This window comes from Dromaius novaehollandiae, chromosome 20 (assembly GCF_036370855.1).
Source record: "Dromaius novaehollandiae isolate bDroNov1 chromosome 20, bDroNov1.hap1, whole genome shotgun sequence".
NCBI lineage: Eukaryota > Metazoa > Chordata > Aves > Casuariiformes > Dromaiidae > Dromaius > Dromaius novaehollandiae.
In genome coordinates this window covers 14,680,858-14,705,399 of record NC_088117.1, presented here as the reverse complement: position 1 = coordinate 14,705,399, position 24,542 = coordinate 14,680,858, and the positions used below count along the sequence as shown (strand labels likewise).

At 61.2% G+C, this 24,542-nt stretch overlaps 1 long non-coding RNA gene across 15 annotated transcripts in view; it reads right to left on the bottom strand.

The window, feature by feature from the left end:
• Positions 1 to 24,542, bottom strand: part of LOC135330397 (uncharacterized) — a 78,645-nt gene that overhangs the window by 5,645 nt on the left and 48,458 nt on the right. For 10 of the 15 annotated variants that reach the window (XR_010392435.1, XR_010392428.1, XR_010392430.1 and 7 more), the window contains 7 exons: positions 22,741 to 23,446; positions 21,808 to 22,548; positions 14,282 to 14,987; positions 13,349 to 14,089; positions 6,232 to 6,937; positions 5,876 to 6,039; positions 5,299 to 5,465 (listed from right to left, as the gene is read on the bottom strand). This is a non-coding gene — a long non-coding RNA (uncharacterized LOC135330397). Of the gene's footprint in view, positions 1 to 2,353; positions 2,770 to 5,298; positions 5,466 to 5,875; positions 6,040 to 6,231; positions 6,938 to 13,348; positions 14,090 to 14,281; positions 14,988 to 21,807; positions 22,549 to 22,740; positions 23,447 to 24,542 lie in introns of those variants that run through there. The other 5 variants (XR_010392432.1, XR_010392431.1, XR_010392429.1 and 2 more) reach the window with 5 other exon arrangements.

Genomic DNA, 24,542 nt, shown 5'->3' with positions numbered 1-24,542 from the left:
CCCCCCACACACTCCTCCAGGCTGCGTCCGCAGGGGCGAGCGCACGCCCCGGCCCGCGCTGGGGAGGAACCGGGGCCCTACAGGCGACACACGCAAAAGGGAGAGTCAGAGCCGCGCTCCGGCAGACCCGGCGCCGCGCAGACCCGGCGCCGCGCGGCGCGGCCCCCGGCCCGACTCCCCCCCCCCCCCCCGCCCCGCCGCCTCCACGCAGCGACGGCCCCGGCTGGCAGGACACAGCCCGACACCCGCGGCCACCCGAAGGCACACGCTCGCCTCACCTCGCCTCACCGCGGCCCCCACATGCTCGACTCCAGCCCGCCTCTGCCCTCGCCCGCCGCCGTCCAGCGAAAACACCCGCCCTACTCGCCGCCATCTTGCCCGCCGCCGCACCGCGCGTGCGCCGGCCGCCCAGGGCTCGCGCCGCCGCACCGCGCGCGCGCGGCCCAGGACCGCGCGCGAGGGGCGGGGGGAGCGGAGCGCGAGGGGCGGGGGGAGCGGAGCGCGAGGGGCGGGGGGAGCGGAGCGCGAGGGGCGGGGGGAGCGGAGCGCGAGGGGCGGGGGGAGCGGAGCGCGAGGGGCGGGGGGAGCGGAGCGCGAGGGGCGGGGGGAGCGGAGCGCGAGGGGCGGGGGGAGCGGAGCGCGAGGGGCGGGGGGAGCGGAGCGCGAGGGGCGGGGGGAGCGGAGCGCGAGGGGCGGGGGGAGCGGAGCGCGAGGGGCGGGGGGAGCAGCGCGAGGGGCGGGGGGAGCGGAGCGCGAGGGGCGGGGGGAGCGGAGCGCGAGGCAGCCCAGACCCGCAATGGCCCCACCCTCGCGTGGTCGCAGCGGCGCGCTGCAGCCGGCCGGCTCCCGCGCGCCAACCGCAGCCCGCCGCGCCACCCCGGCGCTCAGGCCGAGCAGCGAGCGCCCCGAGGCTGCTCTGCCCGCGCCCGAGAGAGCGGCGGGGATCAGCGAGCAGGCGCTGGGGCTGCCCCGGGGAGAGAGCGCCGCGGAGCAGCTCCGAGACGGCACTGCCCGTCCCCGCGCCCCCAGGAAGCACCGAGAAGGAAAAGCCCTCTCGGGAAAAGCGCTCCCGGTCCGTGAGCACCGGGCAGGGGGCACGAGCGCGGCCCCTGCGCTTACCCGTCCCCGAGAGAGCGCAGAGTAGCGGCCAACGCGGCGACCGGCAGCGCGCACGTGTGCGCCGGCTGCCCGCAACGGTCTCCGTACGCAGCGGTGGCCGCCGGCGGCTGCAGTGCTGCCTTGTCGACACGCGAGGGCAGCCGTGAGCGCGCCGGAACGCAATGCGCATGCGCGCCCCCCCTCCCGCGTGCAGTGCCGCCTCTCAGACACGCGAGGGCAGCAAGGAGCAGGGCGCAGCGCTTTCCTGCCCCCCTTGCAAATACTCGCTAGACAAAAGTGGCTTGGGCTCCTCCCGAACGCTTACCTGGCTTCATTACTACAGCTATTAGGAACCGAAGTGCATAGCCTTCTAGAAAAGGGAACGACCGTCTTTTCAAAACTTCCCCTGACTCCCCAGAATTGTCACTGCCTTGCATCAGCAGCCAGCTTCTTCCAACCCAGCCGCAAGAAACATTTTGCCTTCCCGGCAGAACTTTCTGCTCCCCGGGGTGTCCAAAGGAAACCCGTCACTCACTACTGTCTGTCAAAACGTACCGGAAGCCCTCAAATACAGGACAAGACGCCTTCTCTAAGGAAGCTGACTACTAGGTCTGCTTCACGGCAGCTTCTCCCCAGTATCAGGGCCCACTCAATAAACAAAATAGGACGAGAAATGTCTTAATCTGCTCCAAGTGCTTTCGTATAAGAGAACAACATCAAAACGAGGTATTATTGCATTTAGCCTCCACTACACGTGCTACCCCAGCGCCACGGACTTGCTTTAAAGCATCAGTGACGTACGCAGTCTGGCAGTAATTAATATTCACAGAATGAATACGCACTCGATCGAGTACAGGTGTTCATAAAAAGCTTTGCCAGTGCGTCGCTAGGTAACAAACCTAGACAAGCAGCTATTTGCCCTGATCCTTCGGCTTACATTTCTTCTGCCGGATGTAGTCAAACGTACCTGCATGCAGTGGCCTTGCGAGGCAGTGACACGGTGTCCGTGGGGTGGCTGTTCCAGGGTCTCTCGGGCTGTTCCAGGGTCCTCGGACAGCAACGGTGCTGGTCGACTTTCCCTTGCGTTGCACAGCAGGACAGCTCCGCACCGTGCCCTCCCAGCACCGCCACTCCTCCCAGCAGCTGCCTAACCGGCCCCAATCCTGAGCAAAGCTACGACCCCCAGGAGCCCGCAGCACCCCTCCTACTCTTCCCGCCCTCCCCATTTCCAAGAGGGACAGCCCCAGCCCCCGGGGACAACCCTGCCTGGTCACGCTGCTGACCGAAAAGCGGATTCGTTGCCCGCTGTGCACTAAGCCAATAATGACACGCTCAGGAGAGACATTTGCTTATTTATTTCAGAGTTGTGCAAGCCTGGCTGCTCGGTGTTTTCCCCACAAATCAAGCGCAACTTCCCCCCCCCGCCCCGGCTTTCCAAGTAGCATTTATACAAGTTGCAAGGTTTGCAACTTTCCCTCTTACACCGGTTGGTTAGTGATTTACATACAATTCTAATATTGCTTACACACCATTTTAAAACTACGCATGCTCAGGGGAGGGGTCTTCACCCGGGCACAGGTCTTTCTGACCTATGGGCGTGATTTTCTTGTATTATAATGAGGACAGTTCAGTTCGGGGATACCTCGAATTCCTTTGCTAAATCGGCAACGTCTACATAGAAAACAAAACATTTTGATTTACTATTTCTTTAAGGCTTTAGCACTTCTAGCATGGCCTTGATTAAAGAATTATTTCCTCCCAGGAAATGGGGGGGGGGGGGGGGGTTCTCCTCATCTGCCTAGTTTAAACAGCAGGAACACTCTTTCTGAGCTTCCAAGGTTGTCTTGCAACACCATCGGAGATGGAAAACACTTCCTGCCCTGTACCGGGGAAAAACAGGGGCATTCCACTGTCCCCCGTGACCTGTGGGGACTCAGGCGTGAGTGACACACGTCCAGTAAGGAACAGACCCAGCGGGCACTACAGCTCCTGGCCTGCCACGCGGCCGCCTGCTGGGAACCCCGCTGGCAGGGACCTGCCGCCGCCGCCCCCCCCGCGGGGCCACCTCGAGAGGCGCAGCATGGTCACCCAGTAGCCCCCACTGTAGTGAGAAGACTACACCTCCCAGCATACCGTGCACGCGAAAAGGGCGGCCCGGAAGCCCAGTGCCGGAAGACTACTGCTCCCGGCATGCCATGCCAAGCAACATGGCCGCCCGGAAGCCCAGTGCCGGAAGACTACCGCTCCCAGCATGCCGCGCTCAGAACAAACATGCCCGACCGGAAGCCCAGTGACGGAAGACTACTGCTCCCGGCATGCCGCGCCGAAAGCTACGGCTCCCCGCATTCCCGCACCCCAACGCCCGCCCCCCGCCCGCAGCGCTGGGGCACCTTTGACCCTCGGCACATTCCGTTCCTTTCCGTCCCGCCCCCCTTCCCCTTCCCCCCTGTCCCCCCGGAAACGGCCGCAGAGCCCCGAGCGCGGCCCCGCCAGCCCCACCACCGGCCCGGGGCTCCCCCGACACCCCCGCGACCGGCCCCGCCTCAGCTCCGACACTGCCCCCGCCCCTCCACCACCCTCCTCCCCCCGCTCCCCGACACGCTCCCGAGCTGACACAGGAGACCCCCCCCCCACCACCACCCCCGCGCTCCTCTGACCGCGCAGTAAACCGCACCACAGCCCCGGCGCACCCCCTTCCTCCCCCCGCCTCCGTGGCCCCGGGACGCTCCCAGCCGCCGGGACCCCCGGCACACGCGGGACCCGCAGCCTGCAGCGCGCCTCCCCCGGCCCCGCTCACCTCCTCCGCGGGGCGGCCGCCGGGCTGGTCCCGAAGGGCCGTGCTCCGTGGCAGCTCCGCTGCCCAGCTCCTGCCCCAGCGCCAGCTCCCCCCAACTGCGGCCCCAGCCCCCAAATGTGGGCCTGCCCTTGCCATCAGCCCCACCTGGGGCCTGTCCTGCCACCCAGCTCCCCCTGGCATTCATCCCAGCCCCAGGGCCCGCAGCTGTGGGCCTGCAGGAACTGGGCAGGGGGCCTGGCCATCAGCCCCTTCAGGGACAGCTGGGGCTGCCAGGGCAGCAGAGGCACCCCCACTCTCCTGACAGCAGCTTGCTGAGAGCTGAAGGGAGAGCCCTGCCTGGGGTGTAGAGTGCGGAAAGGGGAGTATGCGGAGCACAAGAGAACAAATCGAGAGCTCTGGGTGCAACACAAGTCAAGAAAAAAAAGAAAAAAAAAAAAAGAACAACGATAGAGCAAACAGAGTGACTCGGGGGGCACCAAAAGGAGGGCCCTGGGGCACACCCAGAAGCACCCAGAAAACTCCAGGACAGGAGAAAAAGCTAAACAGAGACCTCTGCGGCGTGCCGCAAAACACACACGGGGCCACGGGGCGCACCGAAAGGCACGCAGAGGGCTCGGGGGCAACCCAGAATGTGAACTGAGGGGTCCTGAGGGCATCAGAGGGCATCAGAGGGCAAGTGCAGGGCTCTGGGGCAGACCAAAATACAGAGGAAGGGCCTTGGCACACACCAGAGGGGTCACCAGGCACGCCGCAGGGCTCAACGCGGCTGACCGGATGGCGCCTGCAGGCTGCCCCAGGCACACGAGCGACACTGCGGAGTGCCAAAAGCAAATCCGGGAGCGGTTCGGGGACCTCACGCAGCCCTGGAGGGGCTCTGGCTGCCCTTGCGATGAGGGGAAACACCCCCAAGAGCCCCGAGGGTCCAGGCAACGCAAGGGAAATTCCCCGCAGCTCTGGGAACAGCACCGGGCACCCTGGCAAGCGCAGGCACTCCCAAGTACATGGGACTCGGGGACCAGCTCCCAGCCCCGGACACAATGCGTAACCTCCTGCCCCGGGCATCGTGTTCAGGCAAACCGCCCTGGAGCTCGGCACCAGCGTGCCTCCCCTTACCTACGATATCCAAAGAGTCACCGCCGCACCAGCGTCTGTCCGTCCGTCCGTCTGTCGGGGAAGGGTCAGCTCCTGCCCCTGCCCTCGACGTGGCAGGTGTCCGAGTAGCCTCCCCCCAGTGCTTTTTCCTTCAGGGCTAGGATTCAGCTCGGAGAGCTGAGAGGAAAATGCCTGATCCCGCCTGCCTGCACTTCTGCCCTAACCCAGGCCAGAGCCCCTCAGGTTACTTAGTCCTCAGCGCTGCCTCGGGGAGGCCGAAATAACTGCTAACGGTCATTAGCGATACTTACCCTAGTTACCCGTGCCAGAACGCCTCCTCCTGTAGCAGTTCCTGGCGATATCGAGGGGCCGCTGCATTCTGGCTTCCTTGTTTCATCCCGTCCCTTCGGTATTAACCACAAGCAAACGCTCGTCCGTCTCTTCTCCTCGTCAGCATTTGCTGTCCTTGGTTCCATCTCTGTAAGGAAGCGATAAACTCGCGTTTTACTTCCAGTGAAACGCTTAGGTTTATGCACGATCTTTTTCTCTTTACCCTGTTTTCTTTTTCCCCCTTTTTTTTCTTTTTTTCTTCTTCTTTTCCTTAAGGGAAAGGTCTTAATACGGCACTTTGCACCATACGTTGCAGGGTAAACGGTCTGGAAACGTTACACACAGCAATTAGGGCTAGGTTATTAGGCAGGCGGGCACGTCGCCTAATACCTTCCTAACGCCACCTTCCACGAAACCTTATTTTTATTCCGCTTCAGTGTTATTGTTACTGTTCGCAAACCCTCGTATGCATGCGCTTAACCCACAACTCTCTCGGTCTTTAACTACGTGGAGGAACGACAGCCCTCGATTTGCCTGTCTCCCTTTCAAGCCTATTACCTTTTTGAGACTGCTCCTAGCTTCCTCTTACTCTTGCATGCTGGCCTCACAGGCGACGACCAAAACGAACAACTGGATCGCTAGGTCTAGCCCCCTCTCTTCAAGATGTGCCCCTTCGGGGCTTACGTTTCTTGGTCTCTTCAACTTCAGCCGTGGCAATTAATCTAAAAAAGTAAGTATGACATCTATTCCTTTCCGTAGCTGCGTGTACGATAACAAAACAAAAGAGAAACAGCCAAAGCAAAGCTAAGGCAGATACAGGCAACAGCAGCCACAGGGTAGGAACGGGTTACTCAGTCCTCAGCGCTGCCTCGGGGAGGCCGAAATAACTGCTAACGGTCATTAGCGATACTTACCCTAGTTACCCGTGCCAGAACGCCTCCTCCTGTAGCAGTTCCTGGTGATATCGAGGGGCCGCTGCATTCTGGCTTCCTTGTTTCATCCCGTCCCTTCGGTATTAACCGCAAGCAAACGCTCGTCCGTCTCTTCTCCTCGTCAGCATTTGCTGTCCTTGGTTCCATCTCTGTAAGGAAGCGATAAACTCGCATTTTACTTCCAGTGAAACGCTTAGGTTTATGCACGATCTTTTTCTCTTTACCCTGTTTTCTTTTTCCCCCTTTTTTTTTCTTTTTTTCTTCTTCTTTTCCTTAAGGGAAAGGTCTTAATACGGCACTTTGCACCATACGTTGCAGGGTAAACGGTCTGGAAACGTTACTCACAGCAATTAGGGCTAGGTTATTAGGCAGGCGGGCACGTCGCCTAATACCTTCCTAACGCCATCTTCCACGAAACCTTATTTTTATTCCGCTTCAGTGTTATTGTTACTGTTCGCAAACCCTCGTATGCATGCGCTTAACCCACAACTCTCTCGGTCTTTAACTACGTGGAGGAACGACAGCCCTCGATTTGCCTGTCTCCCTTTCAAGCCTATTACCTTTTTGAGACTGCTCCTAGCTTCCTCTTACTCTTGCATGCTGGCCTCACAGGCGACGACCAAAATGAACCACCGGATCCCCAGGTCTTGCTGCTTCTCTTCGAGATGTCCCCCTTCGGTGGGCTACCCTGCCAAACAAACCAAAAAGACTGCCGAGGCCGCGAGGGTACCAGATTTTCAGACCGCTTCTCCGAGGCTTTCGGGGTGACTGACGTCACCGCTTCGCTTCACGTTACTCACAGCTACCTTCGTCTATTACTTAGGGCTAAACCTGTTTCTGTTTGCAGAGGGGCTTGTTGCTTGTTTAAACTTGACATATAGTCCATAACCTGCTCTGCATGCTCCCTAGTCCCTTCTGCTTTTGCAACACTTGTGGTAATTCAAGGCGGTAATTAAGAGTCCCCATTGTCCCATAGGCTGGAGCGAGACATTGCTGCTGCTCTGAGGAGGTGCCTAAAAGCCACGCTGTTTTCGCTAGCATCACTGGGGCTTCCCAGAGCCCATCGGTGTTCTCTTTGGCTCTTCCCGAGCCTTTTAGGTTTTTTAGGCTATTCCTTAGCCCTCCATTTTAGGGCAATGTTCTCCTTAAGCACTGCGCACAGCACGATTATCCCAGATCAGCCACATCGTGCACACACAGAGGCTTCTGAGAGGCGGCTCAGAAGAAAAGAGAGAAAAGTCTCTTTGTCATCCGCACATTCACCCGTCAACACTCTTCACCAGGAAGTGCTCTAAGTTCCTGTTTCTCTAAAGCGGGACTGAGTCGAGGCGGAGACGCAGATCGCACCCCATCTTTGTTAGAACGCCTCACTGCTGCGGGGACTGGGTCTGGCAGCAGTTTGAGGAATGTTTGGGGCCTTGCACAGAGTGCAGGGGAAGGTCTGGAGTCAGTGACAACATTGCGGCAGGGCTCGGAGGCGTTTTGGGGCCTGTGGGGGTGTTGGGGCAGGATTTGTGGGTGGTTTAATGGCTCTGGGGGGGCTGGTTGCAGGAAGGGTGGGACTCTGCGGGGCCCTCAGGGCAGGGGTGCCATCCCAGATGCGTAGTGAGCACACAGGGGTGCCCTACGTGGCTCTCAGCTCGGCGGGAGCAGCCACCGGTCTCCCACCCCACCAGACAGGGGAGCGGGGCGGGGGGGGGGGGGGAGAGGAGGTGGAGGGATCTATGAGCTCGCAGAGAACGCCAGAGGAGGCAGCAGGGAACTCCCCAAGGACCCCGCGTCCCAGACGAGAGGAGGCATCAGGCTGCCGTGCCGCTGCTAGAGACATCCAGACCCCCGCGCAGACACCCCCCACACACTCCTCCAGGCTGCGTCCGCAGGGGCGAGCGCACGCCCCGGCCCGCGCTGGGGAGGAACCGGGGCCCTACAGGCGACACACGCAAAAGGGAGAGTCAGAGCCGCGCTCCGGCAGACCCGGCGCCGCGCAGACCCGGCGCCGCGCGGCGCGGCCCCCGGCCCGACTCCCCCCCCCCCCCCGCCCCGCCGCCTCCACGCAGCGACGGCCCCGGCTGGCAGGACACAGCCCGACACCCGCGGCCACCCGAAGGCACACGCTCGCCTCACCTCGCCTCACCGCGGCCCCCACATGCTCGACTCCAGCCCGCCTCTGCCCTCGCCCGCCGCCGTCCAGCGAAAACACCCGCCCTACTCGCCGCCATCTTGCCCGCCGCCGCACCGCGCGTGCGCCGGCCGCCCAGGGCTCGCGCCGCCGCACCGCGCGCGCGCGGCCCAGGACCGCGCGCGAGGGGCGGGGGGAGCGGAGCGCGAGGGGCGGGGGGAGCGGAGCGCGAGGGGCGGGGGGAGCGGAGCGCGAGGGGCGGGGGGAGCGGAGCGCGAGGGGCGGGGGGAGCGGAGCGCGAGGGGCGGGGGGAGCGGAGCGCGAGGGGCGGGGGGAGCGGAGCGCGAGGGGCGGGGGGAGCGGAGCGCGAGGGGCGGGGGGAGCGGAGCGCGAGGGGCGGGGGGAGCGGAGCGCGAGGGGCGGGGGGAGCGGAGCGCGAGGGGCGGGGGGAGCGGAGCGCGAGGCAGCCCAGACCCGCAATGGCCCCACCCTCGCGTGGTCGCAGCGCCGCGCTGCAGCCGGCCGGCTCCCGCGCGCCAACCGCAGCCCGCCGCGCCACCCCGGCGCTCAGGCCGAGCAGCGAGCGCCCCGAGGCTGCTCTGCCCGCGCCCGAGAGAGCGGCGGGCTTCAGCGAGCAGGCGCTGGGGCTGCCCCGGGGAGAGAGCGCCGCGGAGCAGCTCTGAGACGGCACTGCCCGTCCCCGCGCCCCCAGGAAGCACCGAGAAGGAAAAGCCCTCTCGGGAAAAGCGCTCCCGGTCCGTGAGCACCGGGCAGGGGGCACGAGCGCGGCCCCTGCGCTTACCCGTCCCCGAGAGAGCGCAGAGTAGCGGCCAACGCGGCGACCGGCAGCGCGCACGTGTGCGCCGGCTGCCCGCAACGGTCTCCGTACGCAGCGGTGGCCGCCGGCGGCTGCAGTGCTGCCTTGTCGACACGCGAGGGCAGCCGTGAGCGCGCCGGAACGCAATGCGCATGCGCGCCCCCCCTCCCGCGTGCAGTGCCGCCTCTCAGACACGCGAGGGCAGCAAGGAGCAGGGCGCAGCGCTTTCCTGCCCCCCTTGCAAATACTCGCTAGACAAAAGTGGCTTGGGCTCCTCCCGAACGCTTACCTGGCTTCATTACTACAGCTATTAGGAACCGAAGTGCATAGCCTTCTAGAAAAGGGAACGACCGTCTTTTCAAAACTTCCCCTGACTCCCCAGAATTGTCACTGCCTTGCATCAGCAGCCAGCTTCTTCCAACCCAGCCGCAAGAAACATTTTGCCTTCCCGGCAGAACTTTCTGCTCCCCGGGGTGTCCAAAGGAAACCCGTCACTCACTACTGTCTGTCAAAACGTACCGGAAGCCCTCAAATACAGGACAAGACGCCTTCTCTAAGGAAGCTGACTACTAGGTCTGCTTCACGGCAGCTTCTCCCCAGTATCAGGGCCCACTCAATAAACAAAATAGGACGAGAAATGTCTTAATCTGCTCCAAGTGCTTTCGTATAAGAGAACAACATCAAAACGAGGTATTATTGCATTTAGCCTCCACTACACGTGCTACCCCAGCGCCACGGACTTGCTTTAAAGCATCAGTGACGTACGCAGTCTGGCAGTAATTAATATTCACAGAATGAATACGCACTCGATCGAGTACAGGTGTTCATAAAAAGCTTTGCCAGTGCGTCGCTAGGTAACAAACCTAGACAAGCAGCTATTTGCCCTGATCCTTCGGCTTACATTTCTTCTGCCGGATGTAGTCAAACGTACCTGCATGCAGTGGCCTTGCGAGGCAGTGACACGGTGTCCGTGGGGTGGCTGTTCCAGGGTCTCTCGGGCTGTTCCAGGGTCCTCGGACAGCAACGGTGCTGGTCGACTTTCCCTTGCGTTGCACAGCAGGACAGCTCCGCACCGTGCCCTCCCAGCACCGCCACTCCTCCCAGCAGCTGCCTAACCGGCCCCAATCCTGAGCAAAGCTACGACCCCCAGGAGCCCGCAGCACCCCTCCTACTCTTCCCGCCCTCCCCATTTCCAAGAGGGACAGCCCCAGCCCCCGGGGACAACCCTGCCTGGTCACGCTGCTGACCGAAAAGCGGATTCGTTGCCCGCTGTGCACTAAGCCAATAATGACACGCTCAGGAGAGACATTTGCTTATTTATTTCAGAGTTGTGCAAGCCTGGCTGCTCGGTGTTTTCCCCACAAATCAAGCGCAACTTCCCCCCCCCGCCCCGGCTTTCCAAGTAGCATTTATACAAGTTGCAAGGTTTGCAACTTTCCCTCTTACACCGGTTGGTTAGTGATTTACATACAATTCTAATATTGCTTACACACCATTTTAAAACTACGCATGCTCAGGGGAGGGGTCTTCACCCGGGCACAGGTCTTTCTGACCTATGGGCGTGATTTTCTTGTATTATAATGAGGACAGTTCAGTTCGGGGATACCTCGAATTCCTTTGCTAAATCGGCAACGTCTACATAGAAAACAAAACATTTTGATTTACTATTTCTTTAAGGCTTTAGCACTTCTAGCATGGCCTTGATTAAAGAATTATTTCCTCCCAGGAAATGGGGGGGGGGGGGGGTTTCTCCTCATCTGCCTAGTTTAAACAGCAGGAACACTCTTTCTGAGCTTCCAAGGTTGTCTTGCAACACCATCGGAGATGGAAAACACTTCCTGCCCTGTACCGGGGAAAAACAGGGGCATTCCACTGTCCCCCGTGACCTGTGGGGACTCAGGCGTGAGTGACACACGTCCAGTAAGGAACAGACCCAGCGGGCACTACAGCTCCTGGCCTGCCACGCGGCCGCCTGCTGGGAACCCCGCTGGCAGGGACCTGCCGCCGCCGCCCCCCCCGCGGGGCCACCTCGAGAGGCGCAGCATGGTCACCCAGTAGCCCCCACTGTAGTGAGAAGACTACACCTCCCAGCATACCGTGCACGCGAAAAGGGCGGCCCGGAAGCCCAGTGCCGGAAGACTACTGCTCCCGGCATGCCATGCCAAGCAACATGGCCGCCCGGAAGCCCAGTGCCGGAAGACTACCGCTCCCAGCATGCCGCGCTCAGAACAAACATGCCCGACCGGAAGCCCAGTGACGGAAGACTACTGCTCCCGGCATGCCGCGCCGAAAGCTACGGCTCCCCGCATTCCCGCACCCCAACGCCCGCCCCCCGCCCGCAGCGCTGGGGCACCTTTGACCCTCGGCACATTCCGTTCCTTTCCGTCCCGCCCCCCTTCCCCTTCCCCCCTGTCCCCCCGGAAACGGCCGCAGAGCCCCGAGCGCGGCCCCGCCAGCCCCACCACCGGCCCGGGGCTCCCCCGACACCCCCGCGACCGGCCCCGCCTCAGCTCCGACACTGCCCCCGCCCCTCCACCACCCTCCTCCCCCCGCTCCCCGACACGCTCCCGAGCTGACACAGGAGACCCCCCCCCCACCACCACCCCCGCGCTCCTCTGACCGCGCAGTAAACCGCACCACAGCCCCGGCGCACCCCCTTCCTCCCCCCGCCTCCGTGGCCCCGGGACGCTCCCAGCCGCCGGGACCCCCGGCACACGCGGGACCCGCAGCCTGCAGCGCGCCTCCCCCGGCCCCGCTCACCTCCTCCGCGGGGCGGCCGCCGGGCTGGTCCCGAAGGGCCGTGCTCCGTGGCAGCTCCGCTGCCCAGCTCCTGCCCCAGCGCCAGCTCCCCCCAACTGCGGCCCCAGCCCCCAAATGTGGGCCTGCCCTTGCCATCAGCCCCACCTGGGGCCTGTCCTGCCACCCAGCTCCCCCTGGCATTCATCCCAGCCCCAGGGCCCGCAGCTGTGGGCCTGCAGGAACTGGGCAGGGGGCCTGGCCATCAGCCCCTTCAGGGACAGCTGGGGCTGCCAGGGCAGCAGAGGCACCCCCACTCTCCTGACAGCAGCTTGCTGAGAGCTGAAGGGAGAGCCCTGCCTGGGGTGTAGAGTGCGGAAAGGGGAGTATGCGGAGCACAAGAGAACAAATCGAGAGCTCTGGGTGCAACACAAGTCAAGAAAAAAAAGAAAAAAAAAAAAAGAACAACGATAGAGCAAACAGAGTGACTCGGGGGGCACCAAAAGGAGGGCCCTGGGGCACACCCAGAAGCACCCAGAAAACTCCAGGACAGGAGAAAAAGCTAAACAGAGACCTCTGCGGCGTGCCGCAAAACACACACGGGGCCACGGGGCGCACCGAAAGGCACGCAGAGGGCTCGGGGGCAACCCAGAATGTGAACTGAGGGGTCCTGAGGGCATCAGAGGGCATCAGAGGGCAAGTGCAGGGCTCTGGGGCAGACCAAAATACAGAGGAAGGGCCTTGGCACACACCAGAGGGGTCACCAGGCACGCCGCAGGGCTCAACGCGGCTGACCGGATGGTGCCTGCAGGCTGCCCCAGGCACACGAGCGACACTGCGGAGTGCCAAAAGCAAATCCGGGAGCGGTTCGGGGACCTCACGCAGCCCTGGAGGGGCTCTGGCTGCCCTTGCGATGAGGGGAAACACCCCCAAGAGCCCCGAGGGTCCAGGCAACGCAAGGGAAATTCCCCGCAGCTCTGGGAACAGCACCGGGCACCCTGGCAAGCGCAGGCACTCCCAAGTACATGGGACTCGGGGACCAGCTCCCAGCCCCGGACACAATGCGTAACCTCCTGCCCCGGGCATCGTGTTCAGGCAAACCGCCCTGGAGCTCGGCACCAGCGTGCCTCCCCTTACCTACGATATCCAAAGAGTCACCGCCGCACCAGCGTCTGTCCGTCCGTCCGTCTGTCGGGGAAGGGTCAGCTCCTGCCCCTGCCCTCGACGTGGCAGGTGTCCGAGTAGCCTCCCCCCAGTGCTTTTTCCTTCAGGGCTAGGATTCAGCTCGGAGAGCTGAGAGGAAAATGCCTGATCCCGCCTGCCTGCACTTCTGCCCTAACCCAGGCCAGAGCCCCTCAGGTTACTTAGTCCTCAGCGCTGCCTCGGGGAGGCCGAAATAACTGCTAACGGTCATTAGCGATACTTACCCTAGTTACCCGTGCCAGAACGCCTCCTCCTGTAGCAGTTCCTGGCGATATCGAGGGGCCGCTGCATTCTGGCTTCCTTGTTTCATCCCGTCCCTTCGGTATTAACCACAAGCAAACGCTCGTCCGTCTCTTCTCCTCGTCAGCATTTGCTGTCCTTGGTTCCATCTCTGTAAGGAAGCGATAAACTCGCGTTTTACTTCCAGTGAAACGCTTAGGTTTATGCACGATCTTTTTCTCTTTACCCTGTTTTCTTTTTCCCCCTTTTTTTTCTTTTTTTCTTCTTCTTTTCCTTAAGGGAAAGGTCTTAATACGGCACTTTGCACCATACGTTGCAGGGTAAACGGTCTGGAAACGTTACACACAGCAATTAGGGCTAGGTTATTAGGCAGGCGGGCACGTCGCCTAATACCTTCCTAACGCCACCTTCCACGAAACCTTATTTTTATTCCGCTTCAGTGTTATTGTTACTGTTCGCAAACCCTCGTATGCATGCGCTTAACCCACAACTCTCTCGGTCTTTAACTACGTGGAGGAACGACAGCCCTCGATTTGCCTGTCTCCCTTTCAAGCCTATTACCTTTTTGAGACTGCTCCTAGCTTCCTCTTACTCTTGCATGCTGGCCTCACAGGCGACGACCAAAACGAACAACTGGATTGCTAGGTCTAGCCCCCTCTCTTCAAGATGTGCCCCTTCGGGGCTTACGTTTCTTGGTCTCTTCAACTTCAGCCGTGGCAATTAATCTAAAAAAGTAAGTATGACATCTATTCCTTTCCGTAGCTGCGTGTACGATAACAAAACAAAAGAGAAACAGCCAAAGCAAAGCTAAGGCAGATACAGGCAACAGCAGCCACAGGGTAGGAACGGGTTACTCAGTCCTCAGCGCTGCCTCGGGGAGGCCGAAATAACTGCTAACGGTCATTAGCGATACTTACCCTAGTTACCCGTGCCAGAACGCCTCCTCCTGTAGCAGTTCCTGGTGATATCGAGGGGCCGCTGCATTCTGGCTTCCTTGTTTCATCCCGTCCCTTCGGTATTAACCGCAAGCAAACGCTCGTCCGTCTCTTCTCCTCGTCAGCATTTGCTGTCCTTGGTTCCATCTCTGTAAGGAAGCGATAAACTCGCATTTTACTTCCAGTGAAACGCTTAGGTTTATGCACGATCTTTTTCTCTTTACCCTGTTTTCTTTTTCCCCCTTTTTTTTTCTTTTTTTCTTCTTCTTTTCCTTAAGGGAAAGGTCTTAATACGGCACTTTGCACCATACGTTGCAGGGTAAACGGTCTGGAAACGTTACTCACAGCAATTAGGGCTAGGTTATTAGGCAGGCGGGCACGTCGCCTAATACCTTCCTAACGCCATCTTCCACGAAACCTTATTTTTATTCCGCTTCAGTGTTATTGTTACTGTTCGCAAACCCTCGTATGCATGCGCTTAACCCACAACTCTCTCGGTCTTTAACTACGTGGAGGAACGACAGCCCTCGATTTGCCTGTCTCCCTTTCAAGCCTATTACCTTTTTGAGACTGCTCCTAGCTTCCTCTTACTCTTGCATGCTGGCCTCACAGGCGACGACCAAAATGAACCACCGGATCCCCAGGTCTTGCTGCTTCTCTTCGAGATGTCCCCCTTCGGTGGGCTACCCTGCCAAACAAACCAAAAAGACTGCCGAGGCCGCGAGGGTACCAGATTTTCAGACCGCTTCTCCGAGGCTTTCGGGGTGACTGACGTCACCGCTTCGCTTCACGTTACTCACAGCTACCTTCGTCTATTACTTAGGGCTAAACCTGTTTCTGTTTGCAGAGGGGCTTGTTGCTTGTTTAAACTTGACATATAGTCCATAACCTGCTCTGCATGCTCCCTAGTCCCTTCTGCTTTTGCAACACTTGTGGTAATTCAAGGCGGTAATTAAGAGTCCCCATTGTCCCATAGGCTGGAGCGAGACATTGCTGCTGCTCTGAGGAGGTGCCTAAAAGCCACGCTGTTTTCGCTAGCATCACTGGGGCTTCCCAGAGCCCATCGGTGTTCTCTTTGGCTCTTCCCGAGCCTTTTAGGTTTTTTAGGCTATTCCTTAGCCCTCCATTTTAGGGCAATGTTCTCCTTAAGCACTGCGCACAGCACGATTATCCCAGATCAGCCACATCGTGCACACACAGAGGCTTCTGAGAGGCGGCTCAGAAGAAAAGAGAGAAAAGTCTCTTTGTCATCCGCACATTCACCCGTCAACACTCTTCACCAGGAAGTGCTCTAAGTTCCTGTTTCTCTAAAGCGGGACTGAGTCGAGGCGGAGACGCAGATCGCACCCCATCTTTGTTAGAACGCCTCACTGCTGCGGGGACTGGGTCTGGCAGCAGTTTGAGGAATGTTTGGGGCCTTGCACAGAGTGCAGGGGAAGGTCTGGAGTCAGTGACAACATTGCGGCAGGGCTCGGAGGCGTTTTGGGGCCTGTGGGGGTGTTGGGGCAGGATTTGTGGGTGGTTTAATGGCTCTGGGGGGGCTGGTTGCAGGAAGGGTGGGACTCTGCGGGGCCCTCAGGGCAGGGGTGCCATCCCAGATGCGTAGTGAGCACACAGGGGTGCCCTACGTGGCTCTCAGCTCGGCGGGAGCAGCCACCGGTCTCCCACCCCACCAGACAGGGGAGCGGGGCGGGGGGGGGGGGGGAGAGGAGGTGGAGGGATCTATGAGCTCGCAGAGAACGCCAGAGGAGGCAGCAGGGAACTCCCCAAGGACCCCGCGTCCCAGACGAGAGGAGGCATCAGGCTGCCGTGCCGCTGCTAGAGACATCCAGACCCCCGCGCAGACACCCCCCACACACTCCTCCAGGCTGCGTCCGCAGGGGCGAGCGCACGCCCCGGCCCGCGCTGGGGAGGAACCGGGGCCCTACAGGCGACACACGCAAAAGGGAGAGTCAGAGCCGCGCTCCGGCAGACCCGGCGCCGCGCAGACCCGGCGCCGCGCGGCGCGGCCCCCGGCCCGACTCCCCCCCCCCCCCCGCCCCGCCGCCTCCACGCAGCGACGGCCCCGGCTGGCAGGACACAGCCCGACACCCGCGGCCACCCGAAGGCACACGCTCGCCTCACCTCGCCTCACCGCGGCCCCCACATGCTCGACTCCAGCCCGCCTCTGCCCTCGCCCGCCGCCGTCCAGCGAAAACACCCGCCCTACTCGCCGCCATCTTGCCCGCCGCCGCACCGCGCGTGCGCCGGCCGCCCAGGGCTCGCGCCGCCGCACCGCGCGCGCGCGGCCCAGGACCGCGCGCGAGGGGCGGGGGGAGCGGAGCGCGAGGGGCGGGGGGAGCGGAGCGCGAGGGGCGGGGGGAGCGGAGCGCGAGGGGCGGGGGGAGCGGAGCGCGAGGGGCGGGGGGAGCGGAGCGCGAGGGGCGGGGGGAGCGGAGCGCGAGGGGCGGGGGGAGCGGAGCGCGAGGGGCGGGGGGAGCGGAGCGCGAGGGGCGGGGGGAGCGGAGCGCGAGGGGCGGGGGGAGCGGAGCGCGAGGGGCGGGGGGAGCGGAGCGCGAGGGGCGGGGGGAGCGGAGCGCGAGGGGCGGGGGGAGCGGAGCGCGAGGGGCGGGGGGAGCGGAGCGCGAGGGGCGGGGGGAGCGGAGCGCGAGGGGCGGGGGGAGCGGAGCGCGAGGGGCGGGGGGAGCGGAGCGCGAGGGGCGGGGGGAGCAGCGCGAGGGGCGGGGGGAGCGGAGCGCGAGGGGCGGGGGGAGCGGAGCGCGAGGGGCGGGGGGAGCGGAGCGCGAGGGGCGGGGGGAGCGGAGCGCGAGGGGCGGGGGGAGCAGCGCGAGGGGCGGGGGGAGCAGCGCGAGGGGCGGGGGGAGCGGAGCGCGAGGGGCGGGGGGAGCGGAGCGCGAGGGGCGGGGGGAGCGGAGCGCGAGGGGCGGGGGGAGCGGAGCGCGAGGGGCGGGGGGAGCGGAGCGCGAGGGGCGGGGGGAGCGGAGCGCGAGGCAGCCCAGACCCGCAATGGCCCCACCCTCGCGTGGTCGCAGCGCCGCGCTGCAGCCGGCCGGCTCCCGCGCGCCAACCGCAGCCCGCCGCGCCACCCCGGCGCTCAGGCCGAGCAGCGAGCGCCCCGAGGCTGCTCTGCCCGCGCCCGAGAGAGCGGCGGGGATCAGCGAGCAGGCGCTGGGGCTGCCCCGGGGAGAGAGCGCCGCGGAGCAGCTCCGAGACGGCACTGCCCGTCCCCGCGCCCCCAGGAAGCACCGAGAAGGAAAAGCCCTCTCGGGAAAAGCGCTCCCGGTCCGTGAGCACCGGGCAGGGGGCACGAGCGCGGCCCCTGCGCTTACCCGTCCCCGAGAGAGCGCAGAGTAGCGGCCAACGCGGCGACCGGCAGCGCGCACGTGTGCGCCGGCTGCCCGCAACGGTCTCCGTACGCAGCGGTGGCCGCCGGCGGCTGCAGTGCTGCCTTGTCGACACGCGAGGGCAGCCGTGAGCGCGCCGGAACGCAATGCGCATGCGCGCCCCCCCTCCCGCGTGCAGTGCCGCCTCTCAGACACGCGAGGGCAGCAAGGAGCAGGGCGCAGCGCTTTCCTGCCCCCCTTGCAAATACTCGCTAGACAAAAGTGGCTTGGGCTCCTCCCGAACGCTTACCTGGCTTCATTACTACAGCTATTAGGAACCGAAGTGCATAGCCTTCTAGAAAAGGGAACGACCGTCTTTTCAAAACTTCCCCTGACTCCCCAGAATTGTCACTGCCTTGCATCAGCAGCCAGCTTCTTCCAACCCAGCCGCAAGAAACATTTTGCCTTCCCGGCAGAACTTTCTGCTCCCCGGGGTGTCCAAAGGAAACCCGTCACTCACTACTGTCTGTCAAAACGTACCGGAAGCCCTCAAATACAGGACAAGACGCCTTCTCTAAGGAAGCTGACTACTAGGTCTGCTTCACGGCAGCTTCTCCCCAGTATCAGGGCCCACTCAATAAACAAAATAGGACGAGAAATGTCTTAATCTGCTCCAAGTGCTTTCGTATAAGAGAACAACATCAAAACGAGGTATTATTGCATTTAGCCTCCACTACACGTGCTACCCCAGCGCCACGGACTTGCTTTAAAGCATCAGTGACGTACGCAGTCTGGCAGTAATTAATATTCACAGAATGAATACGCACTCGATCGAGTACAGGTGTTCATAAAAAGCTTTGCCAGTGCGTCGCTAGGTAACAAACCTAGACAAGCAGCTATTTGCCCTGATCCTTCGGCTTACATTTCTTCTGCCGGATGTAGTCAAACGTACCTGCATGCAGTGGCCTTGCGAGGCAGTGACACGGTGTCCGTGGGGTGGCTGTTCCAGGGTCTCTCGGGCTGTTCCAGGGTCCTCGGACAGCAACGGTGCTGGTCGACTTTCCCTTGCGTTGCACAGCAGGACAGCTCCGCACCGTGCCCTCCCAGCACCGCCACTCCTCCCAGCAGCTGCCTAACCGGCCCCAATCCTGAGCAAAGCTACGACCCCCAGGAGCCCGCAGCACCCCTCCTACTCTTCCCGCCCTCCCCATTTCCAAGAGGGACAGCCCCAGCCCCCGGGGACAACCCTGCCTGGTCACGCTGCTGACCGAAAAGCGGATTCGTTGCCCGCTGTGCACTAAGCCAATAATGACACGCTCAGGAGAGACATTTGCTTATTTATTTCAGAGTTGTGCAAGCCTGGCTGCTCGGTGTTTTCCCCACAAATCAAGCGCAACTTCCCCCCCCCGCCCCGGCTTTCCAAGTAGCATTTATACAAGTTGCAAGGTTTGCAACTTTCCCTCTTACACCGGTTGGTTAGTGATTTACATACAATTCTAATATTGCTTACACACCATTTTAAAACTACGCATGCTCAGGGGAGGGGTCTTCACCCGGGCACAGGTCTTTCTGACCTATGGGCGTGATTTTCTTGTATTATAATGAGGACAGTTCAGTTCGGGGATACCTCGAATTCCTTTGCTAAATCGGCAACGTCTACATAGAAAACAAAACATTTTGATTTACTATTTCTTTAAGGCTTTAGCACTTCTAGCATGGCCTTGATTAAAGAATTATTTCCTCCCAGGAAATGGGGGGGGGGGGGGGGTTTCTCCTCATCTGCCTAGTTTAAACAGCAGGAACACTCTTTCTGAGCTTCCAAGGTTGTCTTGCAACACCATCGGAGATGGAAAACACTTCCTGCCCTGTACCGGGGAAAAACAGGGGCATTCCACTGTCCCCCGTGACCTGTGGGGACTCAGGCGTGAGTGACACACGTCCAGTAAGGAACAGACCCAGCGGGCACTACAGCTCCTGGCCTGCCACGCGGCCGCCTGCTGGGAACCCCGCTGGCAGGGACCTGCCGCCGCCGCCCCCCCCGCGGGGCCACCTCGAGAGGCGCAGCATGGTCACCCAGTAGCCCCCACTGTAGTGAGAAGACTACACCTCCCAGCATACCGTGCACGCGAAAAGGGCGGCCCGGAAGCCCAGTGCCGGAAGACTACTGCTCCCGGCATGCCATGCCAAGCAACATGGCCGCCCGGAAGCCCAGTGCCGGAAGACTACCGCTCCCAGCATGCCGCGCTCAGAACAAACATGCCCGACCGGAAGCCCAGTGACGGAAGACTACTGCTCCCGGCATGCCGCGCCGAAAGCTACGGCTCCCCGCATTCCCGCACCCCAACGCCCGCCCCCCGCCCGCAGCGCTGGGGCACCTTTGACCCTCGGCACATTCCGTTCCTTTCCGTCCCGCCCCCCTTCCCCTTCCCCCCTGTCCCCCCGGAAACGGCCGCAGAGCCCCGAGCGCGGCCCCGCCAGCCCCACCACCGGCCCGGGGCTCCCCCGACACCCCCGCGACCGGCCCCGCCTCAGCTCCGACACTGCCCCCGCCCCTCCACCACCCTCCTCCCCCCGCTCCCCGACACGCTCCCGAGCTGACACAGGAGACCCCCCCCCCACCACCACCCCCGCGCTCCTCTGACCGCGCAGTAAACCGCACCACAGCCCCGGCGCACCCCCTTCCTCCCCCCGCCTCCGTGGCCCCGGGACGCTCCCAGCCGCCGGGACCCCCGGCACACGCGGGACCCGCAGCCTGCAGCGCGCCTCCCCCGGCCCCGCTCACCTCCTCCGCGGGGCGGCCGCCAGGCTGGTCCCGAAGGGCCGTGCTCCGTGGCAGCTCCGCTGCCCAGCTCCTGCCCCAGCGCCAGCTCCCCCCAACTGCGGCCCCAGCCCCCAAATGTGGGCCTGCCCTTGCCATCAGCCCCACCTGGGGCCTGTCCTGCCACCCAGCTCCCCCTGGCATTCATCCCAGCCCCAGGGCCCGCAGCTGTGGGCCTGCAGGAACTGGGCAGGGGGCCTGGCCATCAGCCCCTTCAGGGACAGCTGGGGCTGCCAGGGCAGCAGAGGCACCCCCACTCTCCTGACAGCAGCTTGCTGAGAGCTGAAGGGAGAGCCCTGCCTGGGGTGTAGAGTGCGGAAAGGGGAGTATGCGGAGCACAAGAGAACAAATCGAGAGCTCTGGGTGCAACACAAGTCAAGAAAAAAAAGAAAAAAAAAAAAAGAACAACGATAGAGCAAACAGAGTGACTCGGGGGGCACCAAAAGGAGGGCCCTGGGGCACACCCAGAAGCACCCAGAAAACTCCAGGACAGGAGAAAAAGCTAAACAGAGACCTCTGCGGCGTGCCGCAAAACACACACGGGGCCACGGGGCGCACCGAAAGGCACGCAGAGGGCTCGGGGGCAACCCAGAATGTGAACTGAGGGGTCCTGAGGGCATCAGAGGGCATCAGAGGGCAAGTGCAGGGCTCTGGGGCAGACCAAAATACAGAGGAAGGGCCTTGGCACACACCAGAGGGGTCACCAGGCACGCCGCAGGGCTCAACGCGGCTGACCGGATGGTGCCTGCAGGCTGCCCCAGGCACACGAGCGACACTGCGGAGTGCCAAAAGCAAATCCGGGAGCGGTTCGGGGACCTCACGCAGCCCTGGAGGGGCTCTGGCTGCCCTTGCGATGAGGGGAAACACCCCCAAGAGCCCCGAGGGTCCAGGCAACGCAAGGGAAATTCCCCGCAGCTCTGGGAACAGCACCGGGCACCCTGGCAAGCGCAGGCACTCCCAAGTACATGGGACTCGGGGACCAGCTCCCAGCCCCGGACACAATGCGTAACCTCCTGCCCCGGGCATCGTGTTCAGGCAAACCGCCCTGGAGCTCGGCACCAGCGTGCCTCCCCTTACCTACGATATCCAAAGAGTCACCGCCGCACCAGCGTCTGTCCGTCCGTCCGTCTGTCGGGGAAGGGTCAGCTCCTGCCCCTGCCCTCGACGTGGCAGGTGTCCGAGTAGCCTCCCCCCAGTGCTTTTTCCTTCAGGGCTAGGATTCAGCTCGGAGAGCTGAGAGGAAAATGCCTGATCCCGCCTGCCTGCACTTCTGCCCTAACCCAGGCCAGAGCCCCTCAGGTTACTTAGTCCTCAGCGCTGCCTCGGGGAGGCCGAAATAACTGCTAACGGTCATTAGCGATACTTACCCTAGTTACCCGTGCCAGAACGCCTCCTCCTGTAGCAGTTCCTGGCGATATCGAGGGGCCGCTGCATTCTGGCTTCCTTGTTTCATCCCGTCCCTTCGGTATTAACCACAAGCAAACGCTCGTCCGTCTCTTCTCCTCGTCAGCATTTGCTGTCCTTGGTTCCATCTCTGTAAGGAAGCGATAAACTCGCGTTTTACTTCCAGTGAAACGCTTAGGTTTATGCACGATCTTTTTCTCTTTACCCTGTTTTCTTTTTCCCCCTTTTTTTTCTTTTTTTCTTCTTCTTTTCCTTAAGGGAAAGGTCTTAATACGGCACTTTGCACCATACGTTGCAGGGTAAACGGTCTGGAAACGTTACACACAGCAATTAGGGCTAGGTTATTAGGCAGGCGGGCACGTCGCCTAATACCTTCCTAACGCCACCTTCCACGAAACCTTATTTTTATTCCGCTTCAGTGTTATTGTTACTGTTCGCAAACCCTCGTATGCATGCGCTTAACCCACAACTCTCTCGGTCTTTAACTACGTGGAGGAACGACAGCCCTCGATTTGCCTGTCTCCCTTTCAAGCCTATTACCTTTTTGAGACTGCTCCTAGCTTCCTCTTACTCTTGCATGCTGGCCTCACAGGCGACGACCAAAACGAACAACTGGATTGCTAGGTCTAGCCCCCTCTCTTCAAGATGTGCCCCTTCGGGGCTTACGTTTCTTGGTCTCTTCAACTTCAGCCGTGGCAATTAATCTAAAAAAGTAAGTATGACATCTATTCCTTTCCGTAGCTGCGTGTACGATAACAAAACAAAAGAGAAACAGCCAAAGCAAAGCTAAGGCAGATACAGGCAACAGCAGCCACAGGGTAGGAACGGGTTACTCAGTCCTCAGCGCTGCCTCGGGGAGGCCGAAATAACTGCTAACGGTCATTAGCGATACTTACCCTAGTTACCCGTGCCAGAACGCCTCCTCCTGTAGCAGTTCCTGGTGATATCGAGGGGCCGCTGCATTCTGGCTTCCTTGTTTCATCCCGTCCCTTCGGTATTAACCGCAAGCAAACGCTCGTCCGTCTCTTCTCCTCGTCAGCATTTGCTGTCCTTGGTTCCATCTCTGTAAGGAAGCGATAAACTCGCATTTTACTTCCAGTGAAACGCTTAGGTTTATGCACGATCTTTTTCTCTTTACCCTGTTTTCTTTTTCCCCCTTTTTTTTTCTTTTTTTCTTCTTCTTTTCCTTAAGGGAAAGGTCTTAATACGGCACTTTGCACCATACGTTGCAGGGTAAACGGTCTGGAAACGTTACTCACAGCAATTAGGGCTAGGTTATTAGGCAGGCGGGCACGTCGCCTAATACCTTCCTAACGCCATCTTCCACGAAACCTTATTTTTATTCCGCTTCAGTGTTATTGTTACTGTTCGCAAACCCTCGTATGCATGCGCTTAACCCACAACTCTCTCGGTCTTTAACTACGTGGAGGAACGACAGCCCTCGATTTGCCTGTCTCCCTTTCAAGCCTATTACCTTTTTGAGACTGCTCCTAGCTTCCTCTTACTCTTGCATGCTGGCCTCACAGGCGACGACCAAAATGAACCACCGGATCCCCAGGTCTTGCTGCTTCTCTTCGAGATGTCCCCCTTCGGTGGGCTACCCTGCCAAACAAACCAAAAAGACTGCCGAGGCCGCGAGGGTACCAGATTTTCAGACCGCTTCTCCGAGGCTTTCGGGGTGACTGACGTCACCGCTTCGCTTCACGTTACTCACAGCTACCTTCGTCTATTACTTAGGGCTAAACCTGTTTCTGTTTGCAGAGGGGCTTGTTGCTTGTTTAAACTTGACATATAGTCCATAACCTGCTCTGCATGCTCCCTAGTCCCTTCTGCTTTTGCAACACTTGTGGTAATTCAAGGCGGTAATTAAGAGTCCCCATTGTCCCATAGGCTGGAGCGAGACATTGCTGCTGCTCTGAGGAGGTGCCTAAAAGCCACGCTGTTTTCGCTAGCATCACTGGGGCTTCCCAGAGCCCATCGGTGTTCTCTTTGGCTCTTCCCGAGCCTTTTAGGTTTTTTAGGCTATTCCTTAGCCCTCCATTTTAGGGCAATGTTCTCCTTAAGCACTGCGCACAGCACGATTATCCCAGATCAGCCACATCGTGCACACACAGAGGCTTCTGAGAGGCGGCTCAGAAGAAAAGAGAGAAAAGTCTCTTTGTCATCCGCACATTCACCCGTCAACACTCTTCACCAGGAAGTGCTCTAAGTTCCTGTTTCTCTAAAGCGGGACTGAGTCGAGGCGGAGACGCAGATCGCACCCCATCTTTGTTAGAACGCCTCACTGCTGCGGGGACTGGGTCTGGCAGCAGTTTGAGGAATGTTTGGGGCCTTGCACAGAGTGCAGGGGAAGGTCTGGAGTCAGTGACAACATTGCGGCAGGGCTCGGAGGCGTTTTGGGGCCTGTGGGGGTGTTGGGGCAGGATTTGTGGGTGGTTTAATGGCTCTGGGGGGGCTGGTTGCAGGAAGGGTGGGACTCTGCGGGGCCCTCAGGGCAGGGGTGCCATCCCAGATGCGTAGTGAGCACACAGGGGTGCCCTACGTGGCTCTCAGCTCGGCGGGAGCAGCCACCGGTCTCCCACCCCACCAGACAGGGGAGCGGGGCGGGGGGGGGGGGGGGGAGAGGAGGTGGAGGGATCTATGAGCTCGCAGAGAACGCCAGAGGAGGCAGCAGGGAACTCCCCAAGGACCCCGCGTC